The 23,776-nt window shown below is 31.5% G+C and overlaps 2 pseudogenes; one reads left to right on the top strand and one right to left on the bottom strand.

Annotated features, from left to right (window-relative positions):
- The window catches only part of LOC112098836, a 94,502-nt pseudogene that overhangs the window by 65,873 nt on the left and 4,853 nt on the right, over window positions 1–23,776 (top strand).
- Window positions 1,205–6,594, bottom strand: LOC18032285 (annotated as a pseudogene).

Below are 23,776 nucleotides of genomic sequence, written 5' to 3'. Positions count from 1 at the left end.
TAAGAAATTCTTGTTCATTTTTATTTGTATTTCCTAAAATCATTAATTTTAAAAACTAAGTAAAATTGTTTTGTATAAAAATATAATAATAATAAAAATATGTGTTGCCATTTTGATGCCGGCGGCACTATTGTCAATCACGGAAAAAGTGGTCGGACTTAAATTTTACAATCTACGCAATAGTAATAGGTAAAAATAAATAAATTAAAATTCAATTAACAACAGTTTTGGTTTGCCTCACAATTTCATCATTGCCTCTGTAGGCGCTGATGACAAAAAATACCCAGAGTCAGAACAGCCAGTACCAACGGATCTACTATTCCATGATCCTTCTAAAGGTGGTGTGGGATGTGGAAAATAGCAAATGAGGAGACGCAGGTGCCTCACGAAGAGCGGTAGCCACCACATGTTCGTCACACTTTGCGGCTTGTGTACCTTTGTTCATTGTGATTGTTGTTGATCGCTGCCACAGTTGAATAGATCATGAAATTTCTGATTTATCTATGTCAAAGGTGTCAACATTGGATGAAGTTTTGTCGTTGGCGGTAGTGGTGAAATTTTTTAAAATTAAAATATTTTTCTATAATTTAGTTGTGAGGGTATATTTGATAATAAATATTTTAGTTGAGGACAATTTACTATTTATTTATTTTTGGTATTTTTTAAATTTATTTATTTATCACATTTTTTATTTTATAAAATCAAAACTTTTTAACTTAAATTTAATTAAATAGATATCAATTAAGTAAAAATAATTCATACCTGTTCATATTCATCTTAATATAATCTTAAAATATCTATTTCAAGATCTAATGAAAAAAATGTTAGATGAATATTATCTAATCCAATTAGATGAAGGGTAGGACTATTTGCACTCTAAAATCTACTTTGAACACTCATTTACTTTGTACACTCATGTAATAATTTTAAAATATTAATTTTTACTCGGACCACTCTTTCAAATTCCAATATTGTCCTCATTACCCATTTCTTTAATTACCTTATCACCTCTTTATACCCAATAAAGTATTCATCGTCACAAACAAAATATCTAATTTTTTTCTTTTTTTTATTAACTTTTATTTTCCTCTCATGACAATTTCGAATTGAAAAAAAAAAAGAAGCAAGCAACGTAGGCTAAAACAAACTCTGCTAATTTAATAACCCAAGTTCAGGTGAACATGACACGTAGCAAAGTAATGCATCACTTCTTCTTCTTTCCACCTCCAGTGGCCCTCATCCTGCAGAGTACATTAGACATCTCCCCATGCTTCATCTTTGCCCTCTCATAAGTGCAGAGCTTTCTCTTTGCAAGCTTCAGTGCCCTCTTATCCTTGCCGACTTTAAGAAGCGCATCGATCCTTTTCTCATAGGATGCAAAGCCGGCAACTTCCCTAATCACATTCCTCTCAAAGTGGACCCTTTTGCTTGTTTTCCCTTTGCGATCTACTGGGCGTGGCAGCAATTCCCTGTTGGTCACAATATGACCTTACTTAATCCAACAAATAGACAACTATTTAGTTGTTTAGGAGCCGTTACCTCCAATGACACTGAGATGTTGTGGAGATCTTGTCTTAACTTTTCATTGTTGGTGTGGATTATAGTAGAAAAAATATGACTATTTATTGGATAAAAATTTATCAAATTGTGTTTTATTAAATTGTCCTTAATAGTAAATTATATTAAGGTTAAATTAGTAATATAAAAAATTATTAAAATGTGAGTGTTCAAAGTAAATTTTAGAGTGCAAATAGCCCCACACTTAGATGAATATTATGAATATCAGTTATGCATCGATTCATTTGCCATCTGCCATTGACGAAGACAAAGCGATCCCATCATTCGATTGATAGTTGTTTGACGTAGGTGGTGACTGTGGCTACTATCACCATGGCGAAATAGAGCAATTAGTAGGCATTGCTAAAAAAATTCTACCTACTTCTATTATATTATTACATTTGTATAATTCAAAAGCGTGTGGAAAAGAAGCAATTAAACAACAGTTGCAAGCATTCTTGAAACTAAGGATGACAATTTTTTTCATTGAGATAGGATCTTGAGGGATCTCGCCTGATTTGAGATGGGATTGGACATATTTTTACACCGCAAATTAAAATAGGATGGGATAAGGACAAAAAATAAGTCATGTTTTTATTTGTGGGATGGGAGGAGGACTAACTATAAAATCTTGTCCTATCTTATATATCTCATTAATAATATAATTTTAAAATTATTCTATATTTTTAATTATTTTATAATTTTAACTTAAGTAACGTTCAAAGTTGAAATTTAAATGCTAAAATTAAATAACACAAGTGATATAATTAGAAAGTGAAGTTGGTTATTGTCCAAATATATAGCTTTTGAAGTATAAGTCTTAATAAGAATATGCAATAGAAGCAAATAGACAATTAAAAAATGTCAACATAAAATTGTATTTGAACATGCATGTAGTCAAAATAAAATTATTATTTTATTATTCTACCTTGTATTTATTCAAGATTTTTTCTATATTGGATTATGATGATCCTTAAAAAAAAGTCAAAATTTATTTATTTACTTTTGAGACTGTTCAAGATAATGAGATGAGACAAGATATTTAATGGGATGGGACTAGGTCAAATTTTTGTCTCAAAAAAAATAGAAAGAGAGACAAGAACGAGACATTTTTTTATCCCACTAGCATATATGAAACAAGATTGGGATTGAGAAATCCCATCCTATTGCCAACTAGAAATGGCAATCCATTTGTTCCATTGCCAACTAGAAATCCCGACCTGATCAATGAAATTAAAAGCCTGACCCTAAAAAAAGCCCTATCATTTGTGCTTCAACTTGACTCAATTCGGGCCATAGTCAAGTCGCCCAACCCGACCATAAATTTGTTTTTGCACTATTTTGTCAATATCTTCTAATTTTATGACTACATCTTAATTTCATTTATGTTATTTTACTATTTTTGTTCTTTTTCTAGTTACAATACCATGAATGTAAAATAAAAGAAACGATTTTTCTAACTTCAAATAAGTCACAACACAATATGCAAAATATACAATATAATTAATTACAAAACAATTCACAAAACAACCAAATTAGTAGGAATAATTTTTTACAATTCAATTCCACAATCCAACATTAAAAACGCACAATGCAATTAAATTTAAAACACATGATTCAATTCTACAACCATTTATTCCACACACGATTCAATTCCACAAGAACCACAATCATTTTATTTATTTATTTTTAAATAGGGTCGGGTCAGGTCAACTTAAGCCCGAATATTCGGGTGAAAGCCCGAAAAATTAAGGTCGGATCAGTCGGGCCGAAATTAGGGTTGGGTCAAATTGCCATCCCTATTGCCATCCCTACTTAAAACATACCAGATTTTTATTTTTATATTTTTATCAAGTAATTATGTCTTATCACACAAATTTTTATATAATTATTTGTGACTTTGTATTTATTATTATATTTTTAACTAAAATAAAGCGGCCTAAGAGAAATTATCCGGAGAAGTAATGTCTTTTTCATTCATATGTATGAACAATTTACATGGTATCAAGGCCTATTTACAGATGAATAATTTCACCCTCCACTTGTCGGTGTGGCTTCCAAAATCACATATATAATTTTATAATTTATACGAATTTGACTTGCGTGTGATGAGTTTGTGCTAATCATGCATCAAGCAGTGTTTCACTTGATGTGTGCAGGTGAAACATATAAACTGAAATGAGTGTGATTGTGGCTGGATCCGTAGTGGATTTATTATTTGAAAATTTATTAAAATTTTTCGTCCTTTATTTATTTAGTATTGAGATTAAACAGCTATAATTTAATAATTACAATATTAAAGTGTTTAGTAAATATGAGCTGCACTTAAAATTTAAGTTGATTTGATCCATCACTTATAAAATTAAAAACCCTATAATATTTTTATTATTTTTATCAAAATTATTACTTAAAAGTCAAATTTACTAAAAGTTATTAATTTTCATTTCATATTTATAATTTTTTTCTCCCCAAAACTAAAGAAAGTTCGCAATTTTAGCCACCGTTTTTATTTTTTTTTGATAATTTTAATTACTTTAGCCATCGTCAAATTCGTCTCATTAACGTCAAAAGAAGTATTTTCGTGTAACTTTCTTGAGGACGTAAACCGAATACATGATGATTGGCTTCTTCAAGTACTCTTCGCTGCTGATCTATTTATTTACCACAAGCAAAGCAGTTCCCATTACGTCTAGATCATTATGGATTTTTCTTTTGATTTGAGGTTTATATTTCCACCTGTACTAAATCTTATAATCTTTTTTCCGTTCCTTAAATATCAAGTCGGCAACTCTTGGTGTTACAACTCGTGATTTTTAATTATATTCACTGGATTAATTTTATTGAATAATATGTAAGGTATTTATACATGCATATGGTATATCGTGAAAAAACAACTAAATTTATGCTTTAATTGTAGAGATATTTACATATGGAAAGACTCAATCACTTTAACCACTGTTTTTATGTTTTTTTAATGTTTTAAAATACTTTAGGCACCGCAAAATTGGTCTCATTAACGTCAACGGAAGAATTTTCCTGTAACTTTCTTGAGGACGTAAACCGAATACATGATGATTGGCTTCTTCAAGTAGTCTTCTCAGCTGATCTATTTATTTACCACAACAAAGCAGTCTCATTACATCGAAACCATTATAGATTTTTCTTTTGATTTGAGGTTTCTATTTCCACCTCTGCTAAATCTTATAATCTTTGTTGGGTTCCTTAAATCTCAAACTGCCAACTCTTGGGACCTCCAATATATAATGCAGAAGGTTATTTTATACTCAATTCTAAAAATGCCATTCCCAATCTTGATTCTTGTTGTGCTGCTTTTACTTCTTTTCCTCTTCACACCCATAAGACTCCCTCTCAACGCAAGCCGTCCCATTTTCTTGCGGAGTGGAGGACAAATCTCCATTCTCTTGGCAATATTAATAGTTGCCGCCATCATTTTGGCTCCATTACTTTTCTTGGTGACCTATTTATGTCTTATAATGTTATCTCCCTGGTTTGCAACAATGTGGAGCCTTTTTAAAAGCTTCCTTATCCGATTTCAAACCGTTCTACGATCCATTCCCACCATCTTCATCAGCTGTGTCAATCGGAATCAAGAAAACATAGAAGCAGACTCTTTTCATCAAGATGACATAGAATGTAATTAATAAGTAATAATAACCAGCTCATCCAAAACCTGCAGCCATGTCCAGAACATTAAGGTTATAGTTAACCTTGTAGTTGTTGTGAAATATGGAGTTCCTCGCTGTAACAATACTCAAAAGTTGCTTATTAGTCACCTAGATTTTAGGCAACACGTTTTATTAAACAGCAGTTATGAAGTGCAAGCAGGCAATTGCAGCGATTTTGCATAAGTTAGAGTATGTTTTACTCGAAAAAAGGTTTTAAAAATTTAAATAATGAAGTAATTTGCAGTTTTGCACAATCAATTAAATCATCCTTTTTGTCACATGCAGCCCTTAAAAGGTTAAAATGAAATTGATAATGACTCTTCTTTGGTGGCACTGGCAACCGCCACTTTACTATGGAGAGAAATTTAAAGAGTAACGATAAATATTATAATTTTTTTATTACGACAAATAAATTTTATTGCAAATAGTATGCCATTAATTGAGTGAATAATAATTCTTTATAAGATCCATATGAATTAATGATATTATCTTACTAATCAATTGATGAATGTCACAATATTTGAGATAATTTTTTAAAATAAAAAATTTAAAATATATAGCACTATTTAAAATTAAAAAATAGTGGTACGCATGGTCTCACTGATTTTTGTTTTAAAGAACAAATTTTGCTTCCATGCAAGCGCTTTATTTTCGTGCATTCCGTGTGTTACAGAGAACTCTCTGTTTTCTTGACAATTAATATGAATAATTGCAGTGGCGGAGCCAGTATAGGACCCGCTGGGCCACGGACCCTAGCTGGCTTTGGAAAATTTTGAAAAGTTATTTTAAATCAATTCATAATTTGTTTGAATTTGTGATAGCGCCTCAACTCAATATTAAAAATACTAAAATTGGCTACATAATTTTGAAGAGTTTCAAATTTAAACTTCGTTAAAAAATAAATTTGTAAAATTTATTAGTTATTTTGATTCTATAAACATGAATTAGTCACGCCTAAATAAAGATAAAAGAAATTTAACAAAACAAAGTAATAATTAAGAACATAAAACTATTAACAAAATAAGTTTCTCTAACAATGTAGTGTGTATGGTATAAATCAATCCTAGGATTTTATTTATCACTGACTCACATCATTCATTAGCAAACTAAGGTCTGCTATAATGTCCTTCATAAACCTCAAGACATAATAGCCACATTCCATGCTTCCCGGTTGTTGAGGGGTCTATTCACAGTTATAAACCAAAAAAATAATTATAAATATATTTTATTTTAGGCTTAAAGTGATATATACACAGAATTTGAGTTAAGATAATTTGTTTACCTTCACAAATCTCATCTTAGAGCCATAATTCCATCTTTGCTTACAATCTTCAGCTGAGAATAGTGTCATAGCGCTGTTTGAATAAAGTATCGAAAATATATTAAAAAAAGCGAGAATATTAGGATTATGAGATGAAAATGAATACATACGATTTAATCAACTGTTCTAAATTAGGATCATGAGCATCGTACCCCTTATTATCTAAATAAAACACTTCTTTTTTTTGCCACATCAATCACAACCAAAACCTAATGGAAGCCAAAATAGAAAAAAGCAAAGAAAACAAAACAATAGTTATGAAAGACAAGATTAAATGAATAAATAATGATTAGAACACTTGATTACAATTTGAAATTTCTAGACCTGGGATTGTATGGCATGAACAAGAATTATCATTTACAAGCTTTTTGCAAGCGCTTGCACACACCTTATGCTCTACTAGGACGGGAAATGTTTGGTATTTGTTCAGGATAGGGTGACACAAAACCTGGACATATGAATCCAAATGGTCTTGCTCCTTTTTTATTTGGGATAATCGAGTCATATAGCAACCTAAAATAATGGACGCAAAATACCAAAACTTGTCATTAGACAAGTATTGCAACATCATATAAATTAATTAAAGTGGAAAGAAAAACAAAAATCTCTTATGCAATATATACTTCAATATCATTAACTCTTATCACTTGCATCGTCATCATCGCATCACACTTCATTTTCCCAACATGGGCTACAATACCTTCTAGCTTAAATAGATCATCATCAATCTAATATGGAATCCAACCGGATGGAGGCAAGTACATATCACATAATCTACCAAAGAGTTGCAGCATTGGATGACTATTTTTGTGCATTGCCGCCGCGTGCCTAGTGTTTTTCGGCACATGCTGCACTGCACATTTCTTCCTTTTGTTTCTATTTAGATTTGCAGCCCTTGTTCTTGGGCTATCAGGTGGAACTTGCCATAGACCATCAACTAATTGCACATTCTCTTGAAATAATGACCTTCTCAAACTACCAAGCTTTGTTTTTTCTCCCTCATTTGCATCACCCATTGGCAAGTTGGTGTTAAGTCTTGGACTTTTTATTGGCATGACAATAATGTTTCTTGTTGTCTTTATTTTCTTCTTACGTGTGCTCTCATTTTTTTCATCGGGTTTTTCTTGCTTTTCTACCATTTTTTTAGGTAAGAATTTCCTCTCTTGGCCAACTTAGTTTTCTAAGTTAGGAGGCTCTTAAAAGTTACAAAGGCAAAAATCTTTACTTAATAAACCTACTTGCATAATATATGCACCAAGGCTGGAAAAAAAAAAGAAGTAACTAACCTTCTGTTCAAGTACATCCACCTTGTCATTATCCTTTTCTTCCAAGCAATCAGCAACACCATGGCTAAGAATAGGTGGGAAGGTGCAACTTCCCACATCTGAGTGGCGAGGTGTCTTATTTAATTGTTTGGTGATTTCCTCCAACTGACTTTCAATTGCTTTTTTCCAGTATGCATGTTACTCTCTGCAGCATGTTTATTATGCCCATGAATTGTGTGAAAGTACTTGGTAGGTTTTACAAGTTTACCAAGACCTTACATATGCCCAGTTAGAAGAAGGTTTCCCAATAATTGTGCAAGTATTTCGTTTCATTCATCTAACTTTAAGGAGCCTTTCTCAACCTCTTTTTTGAGCTTTTCTTATCACCATAAAAAATAAATTAGAAATTGCATACAGTTGTAATCTACTAACGCTAAACTAATTAAAGAATATTTAACTTTATTGAAGCTCCTCACCATTTTCATAACAATCTTCTCAGTTTCAAGGTCGTAACCCCCATTTTTCATTCTTCGGGCTCTCTTCCAAAGTTCACTCTTGTCTACTAAATCTTCTGAAAGACTAGTTTCTGAGCACTAGTAGATAAACAAATCGTGTTATTTAAGTCCACTCAATAATTAATATTTTAAACAAATTAACTTAATATAAATTGATAGTTATGTACTTACTATATCTTGCATCAATCTAACATATCCTCTTCGACTGAGTCGATGATTCAACTTGTTGGGGGCGCTTTTCTCCTTATTTGCACAACTGACTTTCTGAATAATTTCAACATACCAAGGTGTTTATCGGTATATGTCCAACAAATATTAACAAGTAAGAAAACCTAAGTCAAAGATACTAACTTGAAAGGCATCTGATAAATGTTGATCGACAAACTTTATCCAAATAGGTTTCTTGATTTGGGGATAATCAATTGAAGGTTTGTATACTCTCTTCTGGTCTCATGCGAATGGCACAATATACTTTCTTGTCAGCATGTACTTGAAGTTACGAAATGTATGCCCAATTGATTGCAGTAGCTACTTTTTACTTTTAGAATGAACGATGAAACAATCCTAATACCATATATGATGTTACAATAGTTACCAAGACCAAAAAAATTGATTAAAGATCAATAGATTAAAGAATTTGGAAATTTACCTGAATGGATTTCTATAAACGCTCCGTCGTCTTTGCTGGAACTTTACGCCAATCAGAAAATAAAATTGAAATTGAAGTACGAGCTAAGACTCCAAGATAAAAAGCAAGCTCAGTGGCTTCATCACCAGCAGGAACGCCCAGTACATTATATTGTACGACAATCCTTCTTTTCCTCGTTTTTAGTTTCTTGTTCTGCCTAGCACCCATGTTCACACACTAGGTCGTATTACTACTCTCTGGAGCATCCATATCAGCACTTTCAACAGTGTCTGCAGCACCTTCCATACCAGCAATTGTATCAGCAACACCTGCCATGTCCTCTTCATCTTCTTCAATGTCAGAGCCCATAGCATTTAAAAGAACATCAGGATTGGCGCCATAATCAAATAGATCATCGTAATCATCATCCATACCATTAATGCTATCATCGAGCACATTATCCTTAGTAGTACCTTTTCCTTTATCCATTTAAGTTCACCTGAAATATACAAATAACAATTTGCCTTAATAAACAAAAAATAACAGCTCAAAGAGCCAATAAATAACATAAAATGAAACAAACCACAACACCTTGGAACATGTTAACGAAACTAACACATCCAAAAGCTACAATTTGGACAATCATAATTTTCAAAGCTTAGTTTCAATCAAATAATAAATAATAATTAGAATTTCGTCCATAGATACTTACCTTCAACTCTGTAAAAGGGTATATCAATCATTAATCCAAATTCCCTCATTAGAATTTCGTGCATAGATTACATTTTCACCATCGGCAAATTCTAATAACTCATTAGTTGGTAATTCTATGGTGAACGGAGGGTGCTCAATTGTATTTTGCACATCATGTTCATTTGTAGGGTTGGGATTACCTCTAGTAGGCATATGAGACACAACTAACCATTTTTTTTTAACTTGGTCAGGTACATAAAAAACTTGTTTGGCTTAAGAAGCAAATATAAATGGATCAGATTTATACCCTAACAGATTTAGGTCCACCAAAATGAATCCATGTTCATCCTTCTTCAAACCACCACTATTTTGAACCCAATCACATTTCAGCAGAGGAATTTTTAACAAATGGTAATCAACAACCCATATTTCATCTATAACTCCATAAAATGTCATGTCACATGTTATAGGATTTTTATCTTTTGCACTAGCAACATGCATAGCTTCTACAACTAGAGTCACTTCACTGTTTTGAGTAATACGAGTAGAGTCTCGATCTCTTGTTACAAAATAGAAACCATTAATGTCATATCCAGAGTGTTTAACCACAAAAGAAAGTGGCCCCTGTGATATCCAACGCAAACTATCTGATATAGCAATACCATTTTCTATCTCTGTATACACTTCCAAGCACGAAACATATGCAAAAGTTGTTGTTTGTTTAATAAGAAGAAATGGATGAGTTATGACTAGTGAAATGTAATGATAAGTGAGCATACACCTTATACAGTCTCAACTTTCTCTGCCCATCTCCAGCTACATTAACTTTACATTGCAAATGAAAAAAACCTTCACTCTCTCTATCTCTATCATATAATGCAACTTATTAATCAAACCCATCATCTCATTTTGCTATTCACTCAGTCGCTCGCTCGCAAACTCTCCAAAATACAAAATTACACTCAATCACTTGGGGCCTTAAACACAATTAGATGAAGAAGAAGAAGAACAAAACCTAGAATTGAAGGTTTAGAGCTGCAATCCTCTAGTGCATAACGATGTCAGGGTGTTGACGATTCACGTCACATCGCGCCATTGCCATCCGTGGTCATGGTGCCATTTCAATTTCAATTAATGGGTCTGTTATCTGGGTGTTGCCGTTCGCTCCGTGCTAGTAGTGGCCGATTGTGTATAGAAAACTTAAATGTAGCAAACAATTGGCCGGCTAGGGTTTGGGTGGTGCTAGTGAGGTTATCAATTGACAGTGTCATGATGAGTTTGGCTAGGCTTTAAGTGTTCATTGTGAGAGTTATAGTGACGATAATGTGCCAAGGGTTTGAATGCTCTTTTTCCGAGTGAGAGTGAGGACGACTATGGTGAATGTAGGCTGATTAATTGAGGGTGTAACGGTGACTATGGCTAGGGTTTTAGAGCTGATTATGGAGTGAGAGTGACGATGATTGTGCCTTGGGTTTCAATGGCTTTTGCGCGCAAGAGTGAGAGTGGTGATGACTTTATTGTGTAGTTTTTATGACTTAGGTTTTTTTTTTTTTTTGTTCAGATTTTGGTTAAACGCACTGTTTTGTTTCTTATTTGTTTTTTTCAAAAATCATTTCACAAGTTAAACTTTGTGTTTAACTTTTTCAAAAAATTAAAATAATACTTTTAATTTTAATCAAACACGGTAAATATAAGATTTCTATCATAATGTGTGTGACTGAGTAAATTTCTATCATACAATATACCAAGATTATATCACAAGTACATCATTAATCGTTTGATAGACCACAATTCTATCATGAATCTATCATATTTATATGATAAAATCATTTCTGTGATAAAGTGACTGTCATTTATTGCCAGTTTTCTTGTAGTGTTATATTTCAACTTTGACTGAAAAACTAAATGCGAATCTTGATGTTTGATAATATTTTTACCAAAATTCATTTCACCTTACGGTAGATTTTGGAAAGAAAAAGGGGAAGAAGTAGTTTTTCAAAATATGATTTTGAGAATCAATTTTATACTTATATAATTCCAGTTATATCCTCCCATATATTATAAAAATCAATTTAGAAATAAAATCATCCAATGTAAAGAGATTATTATTATTATTATTATTATTATTATTATTATTATTATTATTATTATTATTATTATTATTATTATTATTATTATTATTATTATTATTATTATTATTATTATTATCACCACCATTACAACAACTACTACTATTACTAATTATATTGAGATAACAAAATAAAATTAACGATTAATTTTTTAGTTATCCATTATCACACACACACATTTATAAATGTGTAAGTAAGGTTGCGTTTTTTTTTTTTTATCTGAAATCTGAATAAGTCTGAATTTAGTTGAAATCTGAATAGGTCTAAATGACATTTTTTTTTCTAATATCTGAAGAGAAAAATTTAAAAGCTAGTAGTTTGACATAAATACCCTTTTAAGTGGCGCATATATTTGTTCTTCACAATTTATAATTTTCACAAGTTGATTAGTTTGGCAGCATTAAAAAAAATACTATCATTGTTGATTTTAATTTAATTTTGTAATAAAAGATGTAATTATAACATCAACTCATTGTTGCTTTATTTTTTATTCATCACAGTGGACATAATTTGCTTTGTTCAATATTTCAGTTTAGTTAATGTTATCATGTGAATAAAAACTTAAAGCAATTACAAAAAAAAAAAAACTTCAAATACAAAAATATTAGGTCTATACATAATATTGGAAATATATGAATTGTTAAGGGTATTTTTGAGATTTGAAATTAAAATTTTCCATTTAAACTTTAGACTTTAGATAAAAGTAGATTTTTTATACTTTTTCTATTCAGATAAAATTGTCTTATAATAAGTGATAAATTAAAAAAAACAACCTAAAATAAATAAATATCATCAAAAAATTAAATTCAGATTTCAAACTAAAAAACAAACATCATCTAAATTTTATTCTAATTTAGTGATTTACATTCGCATATTAGTTTAACAATGGATGAGCCTATTGAAAACACTAGAATGCTTAGTGGACCTATCTTTTAACATACTTCGATATTAGTAAATTGTCACAGGTGTAAAATACAATTATAGACATCATAATTTTTTTAAAAAAAATTACTCTCCCATTTTGATTCCCCTGCATCGTTCTCTCGCTTTGCTTGATGGAATTCAAACAATTAGAATTACAAAGCATAAATTCATCAATTCAAGGGATGTCCTTTATCAACGAAAAAGGGCAGTGCAAGAGAAACAAAAGTTATCTACTTAATTGGCCTTGGTTCTTAGTTTAAAAATGAAAAAAAAAACTTGAATTTTTTCTCATCTGTACCTTTGTTAATAGATACGAAGATTAAAGTTGTACTTTGGCCAAAAAAATTTAGTTGGGGAAAAAAATCTTCCTAGCCACTTCATTGGGATTTGGGTGGTGAATTCTCTATTTTTGGTCAAGAATTTTATATACAGAAAGACAAAATTATGGAAAATAGTTGGTGGGGTGAGAGATTTTGTTATATATGATGTGCTCATAATTTATCTAGTATTTTAATGCTTCCATAACTTAATTTTATGTTAAATTATATTTTATTATATTAATTTTATCTTAATTTTTATATTTTGTCATTGTAGGAATATTGGGAATATTCATGAGAAAAGAAGCTTAAAGAGGAAACAAATTAGAATATAATGAAAATAATGTGGAAGCAAGAGGGAAAGAAATAAAAAGCCAAATCAAGGATGATTGAATTTAATCATCATGCATGCAACACGTGGGGGAAGCATTGAATATTTGGTTGACAAATATGGCAGCAAGTGGGGGAGCATTAAAGAATTAATTTGCAAATTGGCCAATTAAACTTTACAAGTCACGTGGATGGGCTTAAAAGGTGGCTAGAATTGTTTTGTTTTAAAAATCCTTTTTATTTAAGGATTCGTGGGCTGGATTTGTTTTGTTTGGAAATCCTTTTCATTTAAGGATTTGGAAGAAGCCACAACATTATAAAAGGGTAAAGCCAAGCGGAAGCAAAGGATATGGAAAGGCAGCCGCACAAGAAGAATTGAAGCCAAGAGAAAGGAGATAGAGCAGCAGCCGCAAGTTTTGAGCAAAACTGAGAGCAGCAGGAATAATTTGGAGCAGGAGGAAGACGCATTAATTCTTGAGTTTTTCTTTTCCTCTTCTCTATTATCTTGCTTAAATGTTTCTAATTAAATTAATGAATTCTCTTTATATTCCCATGAACTAATTTATTTTATTAGGGCTACATCGTAGCCTAACTATGAAGATTTAATTCCATAAATTTATGTTATTTTTAATTTATTATTCCATGGTTGAGTGTTCATTATTGTGCTTAATACTTTTAAATATCTTGCCAATATTTGAATGATTTGAGGATACATAATGAGACCGAGAGGAGATTTATATATTTTTACTCTGTGTAATGGATGCCATAAATTGAACGAAAGACAGAGATGTGCCAACGTGATTCGTGCAGTTTTTCTAAGAATTTTTATGGAGCTTAATGAATCTTTGCATATTTAAATTCACATAGAGATAGAATGGATTAATGTGTGAAGGTATTTTTAATATTACTCCAGAGAGGATATTGAATGGATTAGGGAAATTCACTGTCAACATGGGTAGTAAATTTTAATAGCATAGATGGAGGATTAAATTGGATTGGTTATGGTGAAATCGGATGTCCTAGTGTCTTAATCTCTTGGTGATTTCTATTACTGTCTGCGTCTTCATTTAATTTTTAATTATTTTATTTTATTTTATTTTAATCTAAATTCGCCTAATCGATTGTTCAAATAAATTAGGGTTAGAATAATTTCGGTAACTAATAGGATATACAATCTTTGTGGGACGATACTCTACTCTTCATTATATTACTTGTGCTGATTAGTACATTTGCTAATTTACGCATCAATATACATTGGTTTTCCTAATTTTAGATTTATGAAAATACATTCAAAATTTAATGGAAAGGAAAATGAGTGAATTTGAGAGTGAAACCTTCACATATACAATGGTGGAGAGATCTAAAAATTATTGGCGATAGGGAGAGAGAGGCTTGAAGAAGTCGTGAAAAAAAAAGCGCAAATATATGATAATTTATTCATATTTTTTGAATAATTGTCGTGAAGATGATTTGGATCCTTGTTCATAATTAATTTAGTTTTATTTTAACCCCTAGAGTTATCTAAAATTCTCAATTAATATATATAAAACGTTTTCATTGGATGCGTTCTCATCGGGATAAGTATGACAGCAGTGCCAATAATGGCATAGAAATTATAAAATTATAGACTTCAATTTGATTTGGAATTTCTTGGTCTGCATCACAGCTTAAGAACCTTCTCCAATGTTTCTTCAAAGGCTAATTCATTCTTCGATTTCTTGCTATAACAGCATATAATCGAATGACCATCCAACTTATGTCCTCTAAGCAACTGTCTGCATCTAAATTCTCCTTTTTGCATGAAGCTGAGCTGAACGCACCACCAACAACTGATGTTCTACTATGTCCGCCAATTTCCGATTGCTGCTTGGTTGCAGGTAATGAGAGGCTCTCTCTCTTTCGTTCTTCAAGCATTCACCAACATTGACCAGGTAATCAAACGAATCCTGAAGAATCCAATTTGATGCCTTCCGAGAATAGTAAGCCGCCATATCCTGAAGCTAGCATATGTTCTTCAAAATCCTTTTCGTAACAATGCATCTTCCCCACTTCAATCTCAACAAATAAATCCAAAACATTCTTCACCAACGTTCTGTCAATCTCTTCTCCCTCGCGTTCCCTATCAATTAAAGCAATTACAGCATCTTTGACTTTGTCCTTTATAGCTTCAAAAACCAGATCCCGGAAGCAAGAAAGTCCAAATGCATTAAGTTCAGGAAGTGCCATTCGAGGAATATAACCGGCTTGAAGAGGAAGGAAGACGCGAGAAAGCCATTTAGCCAAAAATTTATGATTAGCCCAGCTTTTCAAAAGCTCCCTTAACAAATCATACTCATCGTGCTTCTCTCTCAAAGATGGCAATACCTTTGACGGCATATAATCCGCAAGTATTTGCTGGTACTTATTATACATCTGATCGGGATCTTCATCATGATGAGGACGAGCCGGCTTGCAACAAATATCGTATACGATTGTGTAAAGCATCATGTAATCCTCCAAATTAAAGGCTCGCTCCTGCAATCCTTCGAAAATCCTCTTCAATTTTGTGAATCCCCGCTCCAAATAGTCCCATCCTTCTTCGGAGTCACTTGCCTTGCGCTTCATTGCTAATCAAGTCTTTTGATCGAGGATTCAAGAAAAAACTGAAAACCAAGAACTCAATTCCTTCTAATTTGTTAACTTTATTGCGAGGTCAGTACTTGAGAGCTCAATGTAAGTGTTTTTATATAAGGATCTATATCCTAACTAGTCAAGGAAAAGAAAAAAAGGAAAAGACTTAAATAATAAGTTTCACTAAACTTATATATCTTCTCAAATTAGGAAAAAGATTTGAAAAATCTTCAAATTTAAATTTTTTTAAAACTTTTTAAGAGATTTTGAAACATGATATTTAAGAAATTCTAAGGTGAGGATTTAATTTGTTTATAATTTTATACTAGTATCATCTCCTCTTATATACATACATATATATATATATATACACACACACACTTCTTCTTCACGCATATGTCAATTAATTGTAGGAATTGTAGTAGAGAAAATTATTGACATGACAATATTTCAAGGAAAGAAAAAATCTGGTCACTTAGATTATTATTCTTATTCTTCTTATCTTTTTTATTTGTATTCATTCTCCCTTTGCAATTTCTTTGTTTGATCTCGGTTGGCTATCAAAGAAACCCATCTCACTTATTTGTATTCTTATTCTTCCTATCTTTCTTTGTTTGTTTTGAAGACATTGTGTCGTTAGTCTGGTTTTCCAATTATCAAAATTTATCTATAAAATGAGAGGGGAAAAAGAATTTAATTTTGATTTGATTCGAATATTTGCTTACGACAGCAAGCCTGGCTAGACCCTGGAAAATGTTGCTTATACCCCTTACGTTTTTATAATTTTATTAAATAATAAAATTTATTTTATTTTCAAATATGTCCTCAATTCAACCTTTTTTTCTTTTTTTAAAACTTAAAAGTAGAATTTGAGACTTATTTTATAAGATGATTTGTATATTTATTCGATAAATTGAAATCATTAGGAGGATAAAATATTAGTATTACTTTAACTTATTACAAATATGTTACTTACATTGCAGTGGAATAATTTAAACATTTATGATAAACCATCTACGGTCCTTAATTCAAGTTTTTCTCATCACTCATTAGGAATCAATCTTGATTTCTGAGAACTAAATCACAAAAAACTATAAAGAGTATGAAATTCAATAAACACACCAGTTTTTTATATACCAAAAAATATAAAGAAATACACATATATAATGCAAATGGATGACGTTCAATGATATTCGAAAACATTGTAAAACAAATCTTTAAAATCTCATTCTGTCATTTTCAAACTTTCGTATTTTCTTTCAAATCATTTACTTAAGCTACCTTCATTCAATTACCGCTTAATAAGACACTCACTTAACTTTCATAACTTTCATACACTTTGGACTCACATCAATGCGTCTCTCGCCCGCTTATCTCTTAACCATAATAAAATATCTAGAGTGTCCTCCTCTAAGCGAGTAGCGGATTCAAGCATCCACGCCAAAACTGTAAAATAAACTTTCTTTCTTCAAGTTCCGTTTGGCTAAAATCCACTTTCTCATTTCACAGAAAACATAATACATTTTCATGTTGATGCTAATGAAACATTCACACATACATATGCCCATGTCCATAATTACACATAACACATAACAACACATCATATAAATGCATAGGCAGAGTATATAAATTTATATCCCCATATATATCAAAATAGACTTTTCAAACAAGTCGAATATATATATATATATTCATCTTCAGTTCTTGTTGTCCTTAGAATGTATATATATTGTTTATTATGATTCATTTAGAAATTTATTTTACTTACCTCCTTACATCCTCAAGTAACAAAAGCGTATTAATATCATCGGCTTAAAATTAATAAAATACTAAGATATAATTAAATCATAACCATAAGCTTCAATGTCCCCAAACTTCTCAATATAAATACATTCTAAACTTAACTTCAAATAATCTTCATTCCAATCTTAAATTACCAAAATATCCTCAAAATCATAAATTATCGAAAAGATCGGGTTATTTGAACCCACCAAACTACCCATTACACCAATTTACTAAATAAACCTACTATCAAATTTTAAAATTTTAAAATTTTACTCTATACAACCACTTAAATACTTAATAGACACTTACTAAACTCAATTTTTATAATAATAATATTTTTACTCACTAAATCCATTATATTCATGTATAATAATAATAATATACACTTACTTAATATACACTTACTAAACTCAATTTTTATAATAATAATATTTTTACTCACTAAATCCATTATATTCATTTATAAATCTTCATTGAAATTTTATTTTTTTTAACAGCGATGGAGATGGTAATTAAATCAAAATGAATTTTTTAGCGTAGGTGCTACTTGAGCTTGTGATGATAATCAGATAATTGAGAATCAGCCATGCCTATTGTTAGCGGAGAGGCTCAGCTACCATTGGTGAATGGTGATGCGGCTTAGCTTAATTCGGCTCCACTAAATGGCCAAGTTGAAAAGAAAAGAAATTTAACCCGTTAATTAAAATCAAATTTGCTTTTGATTAATGATAATTAAAGTTTTCAGAAAATTTAAGGATTAATATTATAATCAGAGCACATGACTCAATGATCGATGATGAGCTCCATTTGAATGCGCATCAAACCGTAGGAAGATAATTGAAAGTAAAAGATTGACACTCGTAATTCATGCCTCTAGTTAATTAGGATTTAATGATGTTAGCCTAAAATACTACACATAATGTAATTTTGATGATAACAAACATGTGTCTTAAGTAAAAATAATAAATATTGTATTTCACATTTTCACTAATTTTTGAAGGATAATATTTATGCAAGTGAATCAAGTGAAATCAAAATTGAATACATTCAACGGACAACGGCGACATCAAGAATATAATTTAGAGCTCAACGAACAAATTAGTGCGATAAATTCTTGTAAAGTCGGTATGATTTAATTGATGCATGATTTAACATTTGAGAAATTCAAGAGATTAATTTAATTAAATACTTTTCATAAACTAAAAGGTTTTATTTTTATAAAGTAAAGTATTTTGTGGATTTGAGTAATTTGGACTTAAATGCTAAGATTTAAAATCTTTGATTTTAATAAGTATTAAATTTCGGAGTTGGACGTTTTTTTACAAATATTTGAAATGTTTTGGGTCATACTATATTTATGAATATTTTGGACTAAAGTGAAAGGTTTTGAGAACTTTAAAAAATATGGGTATTATGTTGAAAAAGACTTTTGTGCGAAATAATAAAATATTTGGGGTCATAACATAATATCAGAAAGTTTGGGAAAGACAACAATTTTTAAGAAGTTCTGAAATTGGACCTATTTGTAAAGTTTTATGACGTTTTGGTCTATAATATAATTATAAAAAAATTTGAGCCAAAGTATAATTTCAGTGAACAATTATGACATTGTCATTGGGTGCAACACGAAATACATTATTTTAACTAAAGTATAATGGTTGAGGATAAAATTAATATTGTATTAAAACATAAAATTAATTCTTCAAATTTAAATTTAAAATCATATGGACTGATTTTGATAAAAAAATAATTTTTATTTTTTTATTAAATATTAAAATTAATTTTTAAATTTTTAAAATTACTTTTAAACCTCCTAAAGTAATTTAAAATGAACCTTAGAACTCAAATTAAAACTTGAATATTAAGATTCTTATTATTACTCAATGATATAATAACTCAGGGTGGGCAAAAAAAGCTGATTAATCAAAAATCGAACCGAATCGTTCGGTTCGGTTCGGTTCGGTTTTTATGCGGTTTTTTTACCTTCAAAAAACCGAATAAATAATATAGTAAAAGTAATAAAATCGGTCGGTTCGGTTTTCGACTTTAAAAAACCCGAAAAACCGAACCGGATATCAAATAAACCGAATTTCTAAATTCTAATAAACAAACCCTAAAATCTAAATCTACAAAACTTCTCTTCTTTAGCCAAAAACCGTTCGAACTCGTGACCGTGAGTCGTGACCTTCAGGCTTCAGCCGCAGCACCGTCAGCCGCTGTAACTCGTCCCCGCTGCTGCTCGTGGCCGAGTCTCCGCTGCCGCTCGTAGCCGAGTCTCCGCTGCCGCTACCACCTGCTGCAGCCGCTGTCATCTGCTGCTGCTGCCGATGTCATCTGCTGCTGCTGCCGATGTCATCTGCTGCTGCTGCCGCTGTCATCTGCTGCTGCTGCCACTGTCAACTGCCGTGTGAAGATTGGTATTTGTTTTGTGGATTGTGGAAGTTTATTAATTCACCCTTTTTTTTCAAATGAAAATGATCTGGTTAACATTTTGAAGACAAAATGTAATTTTCATGTTCTCTGCATTATCCCATATGGCATTTCATATTTAATTGCACTGAAATAGTAGGTAACGAAAATGGTAGTTGAAGCTTAGAAGTGAGAACAGCCACTCCAAACCCAGCATGCTAAAATCGTCAAATTATAAGGGATAATTATCATCTGGATCTTTTGAGTTTTCATGTTTTATTGAGGGGTATCATTTTGCAGATTTAATTACTCGATTCACTTTAGTTTTGGTTATTTGCCAATCATAATAGTTCTGCTTTTCGGTTGAATGTTGTATGCCTGACATGAAGATGATGAAATATTGAGCATACTACTATATGTTAAGGAATCTCATTGACATTTCTTCACTATATTAAATGCATTTAGGGCTCGAGAAGAATTCCCAAATCCCCTAGTGTGAAGTATTCATGATTTGCTTCTTTGTTCTGGTAAATGTCACAAAGATGGCGAATAAAGCAGCTCATTTTCTTCAGGGATCTGCCACAACAATAGAGCTTAATAATAATCGTCGGAAAAAAATGATTCCGCCTCTTATTTTAATTGCAGATTCTTAATATTCTAATTAAAAAAAAACTTAAATTCATTTCTCATAATTTAAGGTTTTAAATTTGAAAAAAGCCCAAAATAGGTCCAATAGGCTCATAATCGAAATAATCGAACCGAACCGAATCGAATTATTTCAATTAATCGAGCATTTGATTATTTCTGTAATTTGATTAATCGCGATTATGATTTTAAAATAATTGTAATCGAACGATTATAAAATATTTAGTAAAAAACCGAACTGAACCGTGCCCACCCCTAATAATAACAATTAACAATATTTTCATAATTTCATGATTTATTTCCTTTACAATCGCATTAAGTTTAGGAAGTTTCCTTTGAGGAATATAACCGACCTGAAGAGGAAGGAAGACGAGTGAAAGCCATTTAACCAAATTCCTGATTAGCCCAGCTTTTCAAAAGCTCCCTCAACAAATGATACTCGTCGTGCTTCTCTCTCAAAGATGGCAATGCCTTTCATGGCATATAATCTTCAAGTACTTGCTTTTACTTGTCATACAGCTGTTTGGGATCTTCATCAAGAGGACGAGCCGGCTGGGAACAAATATTGTATATGGTTGTGTAAAGGATAAAAAATCATTTAGTCTATATATTTTAAGATTAATATTTATTTAGTCCTTGTATTTTTTAAAATCTCTGCCGTTAAAGTATTGATATTCATACTGTCACTTTTTATTTCTTTTGGCTTACTTTTACAATATTGACCTTTTATAATAATTTTTTTACTTAGACATTAATAAAAAAATAATTAAATTACTAATTTAGCCCTAAAAAAATTTATATTAATTTTTAATTTTCAAAAATTAAATTGTCAAAAATTGTATGCAGATTACCAATTTTGCAAATGGAGCTTGCGAAAAAATTATAATAAACTAATGGCAAATTAACGGAAGAATACTTTACACTATTATTTAAAATATAGGGATGAAATATGTATTATATTAAATCCTAAGGGTGAAAAGGACATTTTCTGTTCTGTTGCTTTGCTTGACGGAATTCAAACAATTAGGATTACAAAGCACAAATTCATCAACTGAAAGGATTTTCTTTATCAACGAAACCAGGTAAGTGCAGGAGGACAAAAGTTGTTTGCTTGATAGGCCTTGATTGTTGGCCCAAAAGTTTTAGCTGGAAAATAACTTCCAAGCCCATATTCTTGTGATCTGGGAAGTGAATTCTCTATTCTTAGACAAGAACTTTATATGCAGAAAGAAAAATAAGAAAAATGGTTGGTTGGTGGGGTGAGAGATTTTGTTATACACATTGGCTTTACCAAATTGGATTCATGAAATACATTCAAAATTTATTCAAAACGAAAATTAACGAATGGTGAAGAGAAATCTCAAAATAATTGGGGATAAGGAGAGAAAGGATTGAAGAAATCGCTAAAAAAAAAAAGCACAAATAATGATAACTTATTTATATTCTTTCGTATGAACCGCAATGCAACGAATAATTGTGAAGAACGCAATTTCTACCCATTACTATTTTGTTCATAATTAGTTCTTAGATCTATCTTTATCTATAGGGTTATCTAAAATTTTCAATTAATGTATAAAACATATTCATTGGCACGCGTACTCATCATCACGATATCTATGGCAGCAATGCCAATTAATTAGTGCTCCAGGAAAAAATATCCAATGGAATAGAAATTATAAAATTAATAGACTTCAAATTGACTAGGAACTTTAGGGTTTCTTAGTGTGCATCACAACCTAAGAACCTACTCCAATGTTTCTCCAATGCCTAATTCATTCTTCGATTTCTCGCTATCACAGCAGATAATCGAATGATCATCCACCTTATCTCCTCTAGGCAATTGTCTGCATCCAAATTCTCCTTCTTCAAGAAGCCGACTTGCACGCACCACCAACAACTCATGTTCTAGTATGTCCGTCAATTTCCGCTCGCTGCTTGGTTGCAGGTAATGAGACGCTCTCCCTCTTTCTTTCTTCAAGCATTCACCAACCTTGAGCATGTAATCTTCACTCGAATCCTGAAGAATCCAATTTGATGCCTTCCGAGAATAATAAGCCCCCGTATCCTGAAGCATATGTTCTTCAAAATCCTTTTCGTAACAATGCATCTTCCCCTCGTCAATCTCAACGAATAAATTCAATACATTCTTCACCAACGTTCTGTCAATCTCTTCTCCCTCACGTTCTCTATCGATTAAAGCAATTGCAGCATCCTTGACTTTGTCCTTTATAGCTTCAAACACCAGATCCCGGAAGCAAGAAAGTCCAAACGCATTAAGTTTAGGAAGTTTCCGTCGAGTAATATAAGCGCCTTCACCTTGAAGAGGAAGGAAGACGAGTGAAAGCCATTTAACCAAAAATTTATGATTAGCCCAGCTTTTCAAAAGCTCCCTCAACAAATCATACTCATCGTGCTTCTCTCTCAAAGATGGCAATACCTTTGATGGCATATAATCTTCAAGTACTTGCTTGTAATTGTTATACAACTGTTTGCTATCTTTGTCAAGAGGATAAGTCGGCTGGGAATTAATATTGTATACGGTTGTGTAAAGCATCATGTAATCCTCCAAATTAAACGCTGGCTCCGGCAATCCTTCGAAAATCCTCTTCAATTTTGTGATTCCCCGCTCCAAATAGTCCCATCCTTCTTCGGAGTCACTTGCCTTGCGCTTCATTGCTAATCAAGTTTTTCGATCGACGATTCAAGAAAAAACTGAAAACCAAGAACTCAATTCCTTCCAATTTATTAACTCTATTGCGAAGTTGGGACTTGAGAGCTCAATGTAAGCGTCTTTATATAAGGATGTATATTCTAACTAGTCAAGGAAAAGGAAAGCCTAACTAGTCAAGTAAAAGGAAGAAGGAAAAGACTTATTAAGTTTCACTAAACTTATATATCTTCTCAAATTAGGAAAAGGATTTGAAAATCTTCTACTTCAATTTTTTTTTTCTAAACTTTATAA

Source organism: Citrus clementina, unplaced genomic scaffold (assembly GCF_000493195.1).
Source record: "Citrus clementina cultivar Clemenules unplaced genomic scaffold, Citrus_clementina_v1.0 scaffold_9, whole genome shotgun sequence".
Lineage (NCBI taxonomy): Eukaryota > Viridiplantae > Streptophyta > Magnoliopsida > Sapindales > Rutaceae > Citrus > Citrus x clementina.
The sequence above is the reverse complement of the archived record's forward strand: the minus strand, read 5'-3'. Positions and strand labels throughout refer to the sequence as shown.